The sequence below is a fragment of the Uloborus diversus genome, chromosome 3, assembly GCF_026930045.1.
Source record: "Uloborus diversus isolate 005 chromosome 3, Udiv.v.3.1, whole genome shotgun sequence".
Lineage (NCBI taxonomy): Eukaryota > Metazoa > Arthropoda > Arachnida > Araneae > Uloboridae > Uloborus > Uloborus diversus.
Genome location: NC_072733.1, coordinates 153,934,174 through 153,950,469, shown reverse-complemented (window position 1 = coordinate 153,950,469; position 16,296 = coordinate 153,934,174). Strand labels below are relative to the sequence as shown.

The 16,296-nt window shown below is 31.1% G+C and overlaps 1 protein-coding gene across 3 annotated transcripts in view; it reads left to right on the top strand.

Moving 5' to 3' along the window:
* Nucleotides 1-1,422: 1,422 nt before the first annotated feature.
* Nucleotides 1,423-16,296, top strand: part of LOC129219195 (orphan steroid hormone receptor 2-like) — a 197,100-nt gene continuing 182,226 nt past the window's right edge. For all 3 annotated transcript variants that reach the window (XM_054853524.1, XM_054853523.1, XM_054853521.1), the window contains exon 1: nt 1,423-1,670. The gene's annotated coding sequence lies outside the window, so the exon portion shown is untranslated. The remainder of the gene's footprint in view (nt 1,671-16,296) is intronic.

Below are 16,296 nucleotides of genomic sequence, written 5' to 3'. Positions count from 1 at the left end.
CGAAGCTCTACAGTAGCTCAAAAATATTTAAGTTCAGTTTCGTAACGAGTTAAGTGAAAGTCTGAAACTGCAACTTATTCTATACAAAAAGTACTAATTCATCTACACACGCGTTCAATTTTCTCTGCGTCAATCATTAATGGGTAAGATCAACCCTCTTTTATAAAGGTTAGAGTTTTTCTTGTCTCCACCTTTTACACTAGCTGAAAAAAGGCGCAGAAAAAAATGCTAATAATCTAACCAGACCAGAAGGGGAAGGTAAGTTGAATGCGTTTGCTTGGTAGAGAAATAGTGCTGCTGATGGCAGGTGTGGTCACTGGACTAGAACGTGGCGATAGGCCAAGGCCATTCGCTTTGCACCCACCTCTACATTGGTCCAAGCAAAACGCTCGGAGGTCAGACTCTGAAGTAGCTCGCCAGCTGTATTTGCACCTGGGTAGCTCTAGCTACACCTGATTCCCCTTAAAGCACCTGACCATGCAACGCGAAGCTCCACACTGGACTTAATTGAGTTGTGTTTGTGCCAAGAGCGATATTGATCTTCGCTTTTGGGGGGATGGAGGGAAGAATTATCCAGACGAATTGGCGAAACTAATAAAAAGTGTGAGAAATCGAAACTTATAGTACTGTTTGTGGGTGATTTACTCGATTTTTTAGGATTTTGTTAAGTGATATAGAATTAAAACTCTTTAAAATTTCATTTTTGCAACAAAATATTGCCCTTTATGGGGAACGAAAAATAAGAAAAGCAGTCAAAAAGATATGACGGAGTTCACGTTTTGGTCTCTCATGTTTGCTAATGTATCTCTCATGAGTTTCAATTTCGCTTTGATTGACTGATTGACACACCCGTCGGAGCCAAACTCGACTGTCGAAGATTTATTCAAGAAGATTCTGTAACACTGTTGAGAAAAAGTTGAAACGGTCCTTGGCAGTCAGGCGGAAAGATTTGAACGACTGATTTATGATGTAAATTTGTGTCACTGTAAGGGTGCACGGTGCAATTTTTAAGTGTCACTAAATTTGCTGGTCGTACCGCACACTTCGTGACATGAATAAATGTATGACTAACGTTTTGCTCCGTGCGAAGAAATCTATCTCCCAAGCCAAGGTGAAGCTAGCAGAGCATTATCAGCTGCCGAAACGCATGTGAACTCTCGTGACATTTAGTTTGTAAAACGGAGAGAGAGGTAGATACCTCAGTGTCCCCCTCCCCTTTCAACCTTTGTCTACGTAGGTAAACGTTTAAGCAGTGTACCTGTGACGAGGCGGTGGAACTGAACTGCGTCAAAAGTCCTCTCTCGCTTTAGCATCTGTCGCACAGCCAACCTCCGTTGACCTCAGATTTGCCTTTGCTCGTGGTCAAAGTACGCAACTGCGCTCGTTGCATCACGACCTCTTCTCTCTCTTGCCGCCGAGCGTGAGGTAGCTCTCTCGCTCTGCGCCGATGTGGGGTAGCTCTCTCTCTTTCTGCGCCTCTACTGCGTTTGGATTTCACGCTCTCGGATATTTATTGATTAAAAAAAAGGATTAAAAAAAATTATTTGAAATTTGAGTGAACGAAGAAAAACGATGTGACAAACTCTTGGATTAATTTTGTAACTCTTGACCTTTGGATTAATTGCATCTCAACTCGAGGGACTTTGATTACCTTATGTATGTAAACATAGGTAAGTGATTAATATTTTGTTAAATTAATTTTTTTTATTAATGTTTTTTTTTTTTTTTACTTTGTTTTAAATTGTAAGTAATTCTTCAGAATAGAATTTTCTTGGTATTGAACTTTATTCACGTGCTCGGATTTTTATTGATTCCGAAGTTTTTTCCGAAATTCCAAACTTCCAAAGTTTTTTTTTTAATTAAAAAAAAATTTTGGAAATTTGAATGAACGCAAAAAAAGTGACTAACTCTAGGATTTTTTTTTTTTTTAAATATCGGCCTGTGGATTAATTACATCTCAACTCGAAGGGCTTTGATTACCTTATGTATGTAAACATAGGTAATAATATTTTGCTAAAAAAATGATTTTTCATTTTAATTAAATATATTTTTGCCTTATTTAAAATTTTAAGTAATTCTTCAAAATAAAAAAAAAACTTTTCTTTCCATTGAATATTCTTTGTTCACGCTCTCGGATATTTATTGATAAAAAACGGTATTTAAAAAAAACTTTGGAAATTTCAGCGAACAAAAAAGAAAATATGAATGACTGTTGTATTACTTTTTTTTCTTTTTTTTTTTTTCGGCATTTGGATTAATTTCTTCTCATGTCGAGGAAAATTGGATTACCTTAAGCATGTAAACCAAGGTGAGTAATTAATATTTTGTTCAAGTATTTTTTCTTTTTGTTCTCATTTCTGGAAAAAATTATACATAATTCTTCAAAAAGAATTTCTTAGTATTGAATATTCTTTATTCACCCGCTCTGATATTTATTGATCAAAAAAGAAAAGGATTTGAAAGAGAGAGAAACTTCGGAAATTTGAGGGAACGAAGGAGGAAAAATGTGACCAAACCCTTGGTATTTTTTTCTTTTTTTAATCTCGACCTTTGAACTAATTACATCTCAACTTGAAGGGATTTGATTATCTTATTTATATAAACATAGGTAAGTGATTAAAATTTTGCTGAAGTAGTTTCTTATTTTAACTATCAATTCTGGAAAATATGTTTTTGCGCTTTCAAAAATGTCTTAGTGTTCAATATTCTTTATTGATAACAACATATGTTTCAGATAAAGATAATAATAAACTTTTTAATGTAACTTTTAATTTCTTTTTTCAAACAGAAAACTGTTGTTTATAGTATATCTTTCACCTTCAAAGACTGTACTTCGATTTTGTTTAAAGTAATGAATAACACTAAACTCAACTTTTAAATTTAGTAATAAACATATGACTTTGTATTTCAATGTTTAAAGTTACTCTTTGTAATACGTATGTTTTATTCTTTAATAGAGAGATTTTAAATAAAAATTTTAACAATAGTTTTGCCTAAATAGTTAAGAATTAGGGGCAACTTTAATGCTTAGAAAGCTGAAAATTGTTTCTAAAAAAAAAAGCTTTGATTAACATACTAATTATTTTTATGTAACTTATGCGCTCGTTTTTAATTAATTTATTTGCCTGAGTGTTCAATTTTTGTTAATGTTTAGGACAACTGTAATACGTTTTGTTTTACAACTTATTTAATCGCAATGCAGTTTATTTCGAATTAAAGTCGAAAGTTTAGAAAACTTTTGCAAATACAATATCTCACATGAACAAACTGACCTTCACAGTTTTTTTTTTTTCTTTTTTTAAAATTTGTTTTAAAACTTCGCTAAAACTTGTTACGCAAACTAGCAACTTTTTCAGTTTTAACATCCATGAAACAATCATATCAAAACTCGTTCACTTATTTTCTCTGCTTGCACTTGAAATGCCGGACCAAAAACAAACTTAGTAAGTTTTCAACACATTTCGCGCTCTATTTAATACCGATGTTCAAGTTAGCGATCTTACTTGACATAACAACAGCACATTAGAAACTTAAATGAGTTTATTTCCCAAAATAGTTGAAGTAACGATTAAGATTCAAGATCGAATTATAGTATATTTGTAACGGGTGTTTATTAGATTGAAAAACTACTGGTTTTCCGATACTGTATATCTTAGCGCATGAAAATAATTTATGGAAATACATTAAGAGTTTTAAACCATTTGTATTCATTTTTTTTCCTTCTACACTGAACGAACTTAATGTCGATAATCTTGAATCACTTCTATGTGTAAATGCAGGTACAGGTAACTTTTATTTTGGTATTTTGATGAAGTGATAAGGTTTTTTTTATTTTTGTTATTTCTTCACATTTTTACGTTTCAAAAACTTGTTGAGTGGTATAAAAGTAAACTTCAATTTGAGTTATTTTCAAAGCGAATTCCTATTTACAATCATAAAAATTTCTCCTTGTAATGAGGTAGAGAGTACATAGATCTAGAACATTTTCAAATGAAACTTTCATGTGTTCATTTTCATTGAAATATGGTTCTGTTGTTAGTACTAAGGAATTTTTAGAGATTACAACTTTAGTTAACATTCCAGTTTACTAAGATAGGAATCTTTTATTATGTAAACAAATGTTTAAGCGGAACATTGTATTGTTTGGTAAGATGGTGGTACAACCTAAGTTATCGCTAATTTGAACTTATGTAGAGCTCGTTCTAACAGACGTTAGTCATTTAAAGTTGGTGCACAAGTTATGTAGAGACTATGGGAAAAAGTAAATATTAAAAATTAAGTTCAAATTTTTACAACCAGGTGAGAAAGGATTTTATGAAGAAAAATCTGCATAATATGGGATGAAAATATTGTGACACCGAATTTGTTTAATATGCTTTCTTTTGCTCCAATCTTATATTCAAAGCGGATTATAGTGCGAACGGTTTTTCTATTAATTACAGAAACTTGGCAAAGTGAATTACAATGGCCATTGATAAAGAGGCCTCACCTGTTGTTCAACTCTCACCTGATGGTAAAAAGTGTAAAATAACATCTTTTCATTGCATATATCTTTTCCCTTTTTCCATATAACTTATATACCAAGTTTCAATGCATACGTTTATAAAAACGAGCTCCACGTAGGTCTAAAACGGGTAACTTAAATTAGAACCAACATGATACTTGCAGTTTTCATTTTCAATTTAATCATTCAGATGAGATTGTGTAGTGTAACCTATCAACTAATAATTAAGTTCGTACTTATAAGTTCATTGAGAAACAGATTTGAATCACATAAATTACCATTGGTTCGTTTTGCCATTTTGCTTCATTTCAAATAATTCATCACTGAAATCGAATGTAAGACGCAGACACAACTCCGGCATAGAATAATTTGAATAATACTTATCACGTGTTTCAATGAAAGGCGTGTGGATGATTTAAGCAAATTGGTACGTGGTTGACAAAACTCAGTTTTTATCTTCTCAGCTTTCAACTAGTCACTTGTGAAGCTTTATAGACTTCTTTTCTATCAACAAGCTGCAATTGCAAGATTCATCCGAACATAATATCAAAAATTATTTCGATTCACATTTTATTTGCTATATATAATCCTTCATGTTAACGACAGAGATTTATAACACTTACTGTTAAACTTTTTAGAAATCGCGAATACTTGAGGAACAGAAAAATAAATTTAGGCTGAAAAAATAAGCTAGCATGCTCTTTTTTTCCTTTTTTTTAAGTTACTTTTTTCATATTTTAAAAAGTTTTTATACTTTTTGAACAAACCTTTTACAGGTGAAAAAGCTTTACGTTTGAGAAATGTGTTATTCTGAATGATAGTTAATAGCCCTTGGGACACGGACAATGTTTATGCTCATTTCTTGAGGTGGTATTTTCGTATTGATTTGATAGTTTTGCAACTGATGTTCTTCACACGTATAACTAGTAGAAAACAAATGGGAATCAAATCACTAATAATTTCATGCGTTGAGGAATGGAGCATTTCACCGCAATAATTTATTTTTAATGGATCAAAAATTTTAATTTTTGACAGACGGATATTAGAATAACAGGTCAAAATAAGTATATATATATATATATATGCAGTGGCGTATCTAGCATGGGTGACACCCGGGACGGTTATTTGTGGTGTCACCCCCCTCCTCCAAACATTTTTCAAATTTGTTGTCTTAAAAATGCATTTTAGATTCATATTTTTCAAAAACTTGCAATTCCACTTTGGGTATCAACCCCCAGACGGGTGACACACGCGGTGGACGCCCCCCCCCTCCTCCCCCGTAGAGACGCAACTGATAAATGACATTTTCTTATTTCAGTATGCAATGTAAAACAAACAGCACAAAACAGGTCACGCGGACGATATTTCCCTGCAATAGTTTATTTTTAATGGAACTAAATTTTAATTTTGGCATAGGTGAATATTAGAACTATTGAGATAAAGAAGTATAGAAATATATGTAAGACAGTTTTTTTTTTTCAGAATGCAAAATAAAACAAATAATTAGCGCGTAATAGATCATGTGGATGATATTTCACTGAAATAATATATTTCTAATGGTACAAAATATTTAATTTTGCCATAGGCGAATGTTAGACTTTAAGAAATAAAAAAGCATAAAAATATGCATAAAAGTTTTTCGCTTTCAGGAATATAAAACAAAACAAAAACAAGTGCTTGGAAGTGAATTTTTCTCATTTTTGTAGAATCACCATCTCATATATATTCAACTAAATAAACGCTTCTAAAATTGCTTAGTTCACAAAACGTTTTGCATTTAAAACGCAAAACTTAACCGCTAAAAATGTTATTTTCTTACTGAAAATAAACTGATTACTTTAACATCTCTTTTTAAAATTGAAAGTTCATTTTATAAGTCATGTAAATGCACTAGACTATATTAAAGCAGTCGTAATTCATTGAATAAAGACTTGAGTACTGAAAATAATTTGATATTACTGAAAAAACTTTCGTGAATCTATTTCAGACATGTTTACTCGTATTTACTGTCCGTAAAGTCTTATGAGTAATGGCTTGTTCTTTATTGAACGGGTCATTAGGCATGTTTCTTTAGCATTTATCACAATGTATTCTACCAATGTTTTCGGTGCCAAAATGACTTTTTTTTTTGCCTTCTTTTTTTTAAAGTAAAATTTCTTCATGTCGACTCTTTTTTATTTGATCTCATTTTTGGGTTAATAAAAAGTTTAAAAGTGGCAACTTCATTTTTTTAAGCCTGTATCCTTCAGTATTCTTTCAATAACTTAAATACAAATCTATTCATAATTCAGCAGCTTTAAATGGGAAATAGTTTTAGGTTTCATGATTTGCATTTGTTAGTAAAATGTAAGCCGAAAACATCCTAAACGGAATTGCTAGATGCATCTATCAACTAAAAATTGTGTACTTTACACTCGTTTTTCGCTGTTTCAGTTGCATTAAAATGTAAGCATTTTCAAGGAAAGAAATTTTACTGCCTACTATACTGCTTTTTATGATTTTTTATTTTATAAAACTATATTTTTCATAAGACTGTGTCGCCTATCGATTTTCTATTTAGTGCTTGATGAAACACTAAAGAGCAAACGATTAACAAATTTCATAATTTCAGTTCTTAATTTACTGCTTTTGCATTCCCTCCTGCGCAAACATCATTCATCAGTTCCCCCGTATTTTTATTCTTTCAAGAAGTCACTTCATTTCCGACGGAGAAATATAACTGCAAATGCCCATGAAATATTACTTTTGTCTTGCAAAAAAAAAAAAAAAAAGACTCGCCTTGGCACAAAAGGCAACATAGGTAAATTGACATTTGTCTAGTAGTCAGCTGTGTTTATAATTTAAAAATCCATAAAACGGAAGTTAAAAGGCAAGGATCTCATTTGAAAAACTTATAAGCCAACAGTCTAAAGATATTGAGAAAAGCAATGTTTTTCAATACATATTTTATAAACAACTTTGAAAAGAGACTGACATAGGAAAACAAAAGGGCAACTAGTAAATCCTTTAGCCACTAAGGAAATCATTACAGTCATTTAGAGTAACTTTGCGCCCTTCTAATTTTTTAGTATATTTGTTTATAAAAAAAAAATAGATGACCCAATGCTGAACTACCTCACAAAGTTATAAAATAGGCTTTCTACTCTCTATTAAAAAAAAGGTGGCCATATTGTACACAGCTAGCTCATTGTATTCATTCAGTAATTACGGTAAACTCATATTCGCTCGTAGCTACCAGTTAAACTCTTATATGTGTCACACAGTTAATAATGTCATACCTCAACCATTCCAGCTTTCTCGGTGACATACACTAATATGATCAAACACTTTGACTACACTTTGATGATCAAAGATGAAGGTGTTTCTGTTATTGGTTTCCGGCATCGCGTTGTCAGTTTACAGTGGGTAATGTATTTTCGAGTGCATGTGTGATCAAACATCAATAATGTAATGTTAGAGTAAATTTGTGTATGCATACTACAGTTTTTAATGTCGTGCCTCAATATTTCGTGTTGATAATTTACACCAATGTGATGGTTAGAAGTCCTTTATATTATAACTAATATAACTTAATGTACTTAATGTAAGTATAACTTAACTATAACTTAATGTAACCTATAACTTAATTAACATATAACTTAATTAATAACATAATTAACCTATAACTTAATTAATAACATAATTAACCTAAAACTTAATGTAAGTAACTGATTACCAATTACTTACGTTTTCTCTTAGTTTCAGAAACGTAAGAAACTTTTTTTTTCTCTTTCTGTAGCATTAATCGTAGTGCAAAAGCTCTGATTTTGGTAGATATTTTTCTTCGCTTGAAAACAAAACAGTGAATGAAAAAATTGACATTGAAGTGTTCAGAAACAACATTGGAAACCATTCTTCATCATGAGGTTGAAATAATTCTTTAATTGGTTATCTTTAGAACTCTTTAATTACACATCTTCACAATTTAGATGTTTCTCAAAAATTAGTGAATACGGAATCTCTTCTAATTCATCAGATAAATCATTAGCGGGAGGCTCAGAAACAGCATCGAAAAATTGTCTTCGTAAAAAACAAAAAAGAAAAAAAAAAAGCTATTAATTGAACTTTCATGGCTCATGTTGTCATATCGAGTTTTGAAAAGGCCATACTGATGATTCTTTTAAAAAGTTTACTTTTTTCCAATGGCTGTAAAACTAAGGGCTATGGGCTTTATGTTGTTCGAATGACCTTGAAAGTATTTAGGAATGTTGTCCTTGTCACTCATCCCACAGAAACCACTCAACTCTAATTGTATTTCTCCTTTCCTGCAACTCTTATTTCACCTCTCTTGCTCTAATTCAATAAAACATCATCCCTCGCTAGTAATTCCAACCATAAACTTTTCCGTTAATTATTATTATTTTACAGTATGATTTTCAGCAGAGAAAAAAGTTGATCCTATTTAAATAGCTTGAATCGTCGTAGTAACCGGAGTTTGATATTTAAACATGAACTAAAATCGGAAGTCGTTTATTATTAAAAATATACGAAGCAAGTTTCTATTTAACCTTTAAATGTACTAGTGATGCGTATTTATTCGTCTTATATTAAACCTTTAAAATGCAAATAACTTTTTTGCGGTAAAAGAAATATTTTGCTTTTATTTTAACAAAATTGGAAAATCAGGAAAAATAACACCCTCGGGAGGAATTGCACTTGTCCCCATGCATACACATGTGACAATTATGGCAAAGTAAATGAATGCTATATTTCGCTATTGTTCTTTATTCGATGTTTAAAATTAATGACACTTTGTAGTTTAGTGAATCCATACAACAAGTAGTCGTTACCAATTTTTTGTATGTGAAGAATGAATTTGCTGTTTTTCTATCCTTTTAAATTGAACAGAAAGTTTAATTCCTAATTTAATAACTTAAGAAAATGCAGTATCATTTTCAAACATTAATAGCTTACGGAATTTCGTCTAATATGTATAAATTCCCATAAAATTCAAAACTAGAACCCGAGCTCCCGCATGCAAATTTAATCCGTATTACACAGCTATTTGATATTGTCATCTACGTCATTTCGTTAATTAATGACTAAATATGTAATATTGAAAAAAAAAAAACGCTAATGGTGTAGGATATCATAAGTTTTTATGTTAGTTGATTCTTAACACTGAGCTATCTAATTTAAACAATGAAATAGTTTTAATTATTTAATAAAAAAAAGTTAATTGCTTTGAAGCTGACACCCATAAACATATCCAAAAGCTGACATCTTTAAATAAAACATACATAAAACAATACAAATTTTCTAAAACTATTTAAAGTAAGCTTTATTCCTTAAGGAAGAAAACCCCATTCTAATTTATTTGAGAAAGCAAGTATTGCTTTAAGTATTTGTTTTATTTAAAAATGTCAGCTTTAAGAACTGCTTTTGGGGGGTCAGCTTTAAGGCACTTAACCTTAAACCATAAAAAAGTACTTAATGGGCTGTTTTACAGTTCACATATCATAAAATAGCCTTGTGTTTTTATCCAAAAGTATTTCTTGGTCCGTTTTTGTGTATGGTAAATACACCTGCGACAATGTATTTATTCGATACAAATCTCAAAAATCGAGATGTATAAAAATGATGTCCTAAAAATATCGTACCCTCGAAATTCGAGTAAAAGTGCTGATAGCTTTACCTTTTTGTAGCAGAGGGCGTGTCAGAGTTCAAAGACATCAGAGACCCCGGGACGAGAATAACCCTCCGCCGGTTCAGTAGCAGACGTTTAAAAATAGTGTTCGCCTTACGGACCTATCTGTTCCTAGTGAAGGAAAAATAGCCCTTACAAAGATTATTAGATTAGGTTTTAGTTTCTTTCCTAAGAACAGACCTAGTGCAGGTAATTTTCTTTTTTTTATTTCTCCTTTTCTTCTTTGTTTTTACTTAGTAGATTTCAAATAGGATTTCTGAGAAATTATGCGCCTCGGTTTTAATGGAAAATGTGCTGTTTTTCGTATACTACTTCCAAAATGTATGTGTGGGGGGGGGGGGGTGCGAAGTGAAATAGTTAAGATAATTTGCTTTTTTTCGAAACGAGGAAATTTGAAATTTGTTTTGAAAATACTGAACATACAGGAAGAACAATGTGTTTTATGATAAAACTTGCATTGAAACATTATTTTTCAGTGTTGGCAGAAAATACGTGCCTCAGAAAATAGTGGAATTTTTTCAATGCCTCGAGTAATTCCTCAAATATTTGTTTTTGTATAATATTTTTTAAGCTAACAGAAAAAAAATCGTCGCTACAATTTTAAAAAAGAAGGAAAGAAAACGTGAGCTGTTCCAAAGCAAGAATTTAGAAAAAATGAGAGTTTCAGAAATGAGTCAAAGGCATTGAATCACGTGATGAATAGCGTGGTAATGTCATTCAAAAGCGAAGGTGTTGGGAATCTAAGTTCTTGATTCAGTACGAAATTGTAACTCTATTTGTTCATTTTTGAATGAATTTCAGAAGCGTTGGATTATTGGTTAATCGTTAATTATGAAAAATAAAGAGTAGGAATAAAAGATTTAACAAATGAATGAGCAAGCAAACGAAATAAACTACTTTACTTTGCCCCCATGTATCTGACTAATTGTATTAAACATTTAAAACCAAAACATGCCTAGTAATAAATAAATAAGCACTGCACTAGATATCAATAGATTTCATTTATATTTAAAATGTTAATTGCAAAAACTGATTCCTTTTATAATAACAAAAATGATTTTTGATAAACCACAAAATATTACAAAATGTGTGTCAAGTTATGAAAATGACTTGTGTAGTTATATACCTTGATCTTTAGGGTTTTTTTTTTTTTTTGATTGGAATCAACTAAAGTGAAATCCCGTTACAACCAGTGATGTTCTCATCAATTTTTCTGAGGGTATACTCCCACTAATCCATTACGCACAATATGTGTATGCGATCATATACCATAATATGCCATAATATGAAACTTTTTCGAGCTTGAGGGTATACGCTATACAGTGGCGGATTATGGGATTGTGAGGCCCCAGGCGCAGCCTGATCCCGAGGCCCTCACAACAAAAACAATAGAGTCTTACTAATATTAACAATGCAGGAAATCATAACTTTTTTTATTTTTTGGATAAACGAACAAGTTTTGGGGGAGGGGACAGTTACATTCTTATTTAAAAGGGGGAAAAACATTTCTGACAAAAAAAAAAAAAAAAAAAAAAAAACACATTACAGTGAAAATTTTTGCCTCCTATATTTGTTCGTAATTTAGTCAGTACAGAGGGAGAGATTCTCCGAGCCCCACTTTCTGGCATTTACAGGGGGCTTAGTGGAGATTTCAAAAATTTTAGGACACAATTTTGATAAAAGCTTAGTAATTTTAGGAGAACAAATATCAAGTTTTTTTTTTTTTTTAACTTAAACGTAATTCATAAGCTTGATTTTCGAAAAGGATGATGAAACGTTTCAAATTCAATCTTGAAAATTACAATACAATGCATTCAATCTTTTATTCTTTAACACAGTGACCAGTATGAAGTAAAAATAAATGTACAGAGCCATTCCATTTCAGATCAGGCAGGGTCTGTCACATGACCATCACCGATTTTTTTTGAAAAAATTACAGTAGTTACAACTAAGGGACATATGAAATATCCCAAAAGGATTTTGCAAGAAAAATTTTTTTTCTTCAGTTATAGTCTATTAAAATTCTGCACAAAATCCGCCATTTAGGAAAAAACCGGCAAAACACTCCATTTCAAATGGACATTATTTCAAAAGTATTTAACCTATTTGAATAATTCTTTTTCTAAAAATAAATAAGGACCCATATATCCTCCAGACATCGTTTTTAAAAGTTTAGTTAGGTTTTTTGTTAAAGAAAAAAAATCATTTTTATCGCGAAAAAACTGCATTTTTACCGATTTTATGATTTTTTTTCTCCATGGAAAAAAAGTTTTTTTTACTAAACGGAGATGGCAGTCTAAAGCCCTTATATGATAGTTTCATAACATATTTTATTACAATCCTTGGATGCATACAGCCTCGGAAATAAAATTTGAAATTTTAAAAAATTTCAAAAATTAGCGATTTTTGAAGTGATTTTACTCAAAAAACCCATTTTTTAAAAATCTAAAAATTGGCTCATTTGAACCCCATATAATGCTTAACAAGTGGGTAGACACCGCATCCCGTATTTTTTCCCACAAAGTGTTTCATGATTTTTTGAAAGTGACCTTATCGCCAATGGCATGCATGTAAAATAAAAATTTCTAATAATTTCAGTCACTGAAAATCTGATGAAATTAATGCCTAATAGCTACAATAATGGTGCACTTTATCAGCAACAAATAAAATTTTACTGACTTTTAATAATGTAGCAGTATCAAACCGCTTCTGATGACCCAGTCAGTTCGTCTTTTTGTACTTCGTTATATGAATATATTTTTCTGCTGATCAGCGCCTAATTGTTATGGGAGCTGAGATCTCATACTTCCTTATTTGTTTCATTTAAATTTTTGTATTTTTGACCGAATTCAGGCCACTTAAGCATTAAAATAAGTTCTGAAGACAATAGGGATCCTGACCTTCTTTTGTTAGAAATTGGATCCCTGGCTATAATAGCTACGTTTGGTGAGATCTGTTTGGTTCTTACCAACTTACAACCATGTTCAATTAATTATTTCTCTCATAAAACAGTGGGCTTTTTAAATTCTTAAACTACAAGTGGGTTTTGCGGTATGAATTTAGTATACATATTCTTACGTATAAAAGTAATCATACTAGGTAGGATCCAAAAATTATGTGACAACATTCGCCAATGTCAAACCAAAGCACGAAATTAAAATTAATCGTTTTAAATGCATTGTATTGTTATTCCCTTTGATGGTTTCCCCTGTCGCGTAATTGAGTTGAAGAGAAAGAGAATTGAAAGAGAAAAAATATGATTCGTTGCTGCATATGAAAGTAACGGTGAATGCATAGCTTTGGAGACAAAAAAAGGAACATTTATAATATATATATATATATATATATATATATATATATATATATATATATATATATATATATATATATATATATATATATATATATATATATATATATATATATATATATAGATTTTTACTGATAAAGTACATCATTATGGTAGCTATTAGTCATTAATATAATCACCAAAGGCTCTTCTATCTAAAGGCTACACACAGAGTCTTACAAAAAGACGAATTGACTAGGTCATCAACAGCGGTTTGTTACTAATATATTATTAAAAGTTAGTAAGATTTTAGTTGTTCCTGATAAAGGGCACCTTTATTGTAGTTATTAGGCATTAATATAACCAGAATTTTAGTTACTGAAATTATTACACATTTTTATTTTACATGCATGCCATGGGCGATGCTTTCAAAAGCTCAACGGTCACTTTCAAAAAATCATAAAACATTTTATAGGAAAAAATACGGGATGCGGTGTCTACCCACTTGTTAAGCATTATATGGGGTTCAAGTGAGCCAATTTTTAGATTTTTAAAAAATGGGTTTTTTGAGTAAAATCACTTCAAAAATCGCTAATTTTTGAAAATTTTCAAAATTTCAAATTTTATTTCCGAGGCTGTATGCATCCAAGGATTATAATAAAATATGTTATGAAACTATCATATAAGGGCTTTAGACTGCCATCTCCGTTTAGTAAAAAGAACTTTTTTTTCATGGAGAAAAAAAATCATAAAATCGGTAAAAATGCAGTTTTTTCGCGACAAAAATGATTTTTTTTCTTTATCAAAAAACCTAACTAAACTTTCAAAAACGATGTCTATAGGATATATGGGTCCTTATTTATTTTTAGAAAAAAGAATTATTCAAATAGATTAAATACTTTTGAAATAATGTCCATTTGAAATGGAGTGTTTTGCCGTTTTTTTCCTAAATGGCGGATTTTGTGCAAAATTTTAATAGGCTGTAACTGAAGAAAAAAAAAATTTCTTGCAAAATCCTTTTGGGATATTTCATATGTCCCTTAGTTGTAACTACTGTATTTTTTTCAAAAAAATCTGTGATGGTCATATGACACTTTTCATACCTGCCTGCCTGATTTGAAATGGAATGACTCTACATATGTCCAATTGCTTCTTTACTTGCTTTGTTGTTGTTGAAAAAATGTCCTTAATAAGGAGGGATTAAAAGTAGAGTGCAAGGTGCAAGTCCAAAATTTATTGCATACTTTCCTTTTTATCAGATAATCTGATACTTTTTAGTATCTCAGAATCATCAAAAATATCCCTGTAAATTCCAGGTAAACCATTTAAAGATGCAAATGAATAATTGTTTGTTATGACAACTAAAACTATAAGAAAACCTGAGCTTACGAAATTTTATCTTGGATTGAATTCGAAATACAAACTTTGAATTGTTTCATCATAACCAATTTGTTTTCAGTAGAAGACAAAGAACATGGAATTTAAAATACAGCATACAGCTTGATTTTTCAAGCTACTTGTCAACTTCTTATGTCTCGCCGCATCAGCATGAGACAATACCTGTGAAAATAAAATGCTTTAAATTCATCCCTTTCTGCATGGCACCCATGTGCTAATTTTGCATCTATTTCTGCCTGCTTTTTCAACCACAAGGAAGAGAATTTCGTTTCCCATGGCATTTTAATAACACAAATTACTATTCACATTTTTAAAACAAAAAGTTAGTGACTAAATTTAAAAATTATATGTGCAAGAAATTATCCAACTTCACTAAACAGCAACACAAAGCAAACTGACTCTTTGTATTGGAAGAATAAGCTAATGCTCAGACTACAACGCAAGATAAGCACTATAAAAATAAATATTACTTCCCAGTACACATGGGGACAAACCATTTAAATTTTGTTTTAAATATACCTTTTGAACCAAGTGCTTACATTTGAGTTCTTATTTTATTTTATAGCTGTTTTGTAGAAGAGGAATGACTGCAAGATTTAGAAAGTATAGATAAAACAGTTTTATATTGAGCATTTGTATTTGTTAACTACACCCCCCCCCCCCCCCCCGCCTTTCTTTAGAAAAAAAGTAGTAGCAGCAAAGGTATTTCTCTCTTTCTAAAAAAAAAAATCTTAAGGTCTACGAAGTTTATTTTGTCCTAAAATACAGGCATATTATCATGAAAAGCTTAATTTTTCTACACACAAGTTGGGAATATAGTGTCAAAATTATAGACATTTTAGGACAAAACTCGAAATTTTAGGAATTTTAGGACAATTCCTACCCCTGGGCATTTAGCAAAATTCCAGTTTTCCAATGCAAGTATAATTTAGTAGTGCTATCAGAAAAAAGTCCAAGTAAGGTGAGGCACTTAACAAAAAAAAAAAAAAAAAGAGAGAGAGAGAAAACTTCTGATCTGCTAAGAAAAGAGGGGTCCGGGGGTTCTCCTCCGGAAAAATTTTTGAAACTTGAAGGTTTAAAAAAGCCATTTTAGACTTTCTTTGCTGATGTTTGGGGACAAAAAGATGCAGTTGTCTCAGCGGAAAGTATTAGAAATTGAAGCCTTAAAAACACGATTATAAGCCATTTAACGTTGGGAGTAAGGGATGGAGCTCATTTAAAAAAAAAAAAAAGATCGAAATCAATTCTATGCCCCTCCCCCCTTCCCAACTTCGAAATTGTAGTTTCAAAAACGCAATTGCAGACAAAAATTACATGATAAAAAATTTTACGGGAAAGAGGTGCTGGGCTCTTCCGTGAATTTTTTTTTTTTTTTTTCAAAACTATGGTCCTAGAAACTTCAGTAATATTTTATATTCA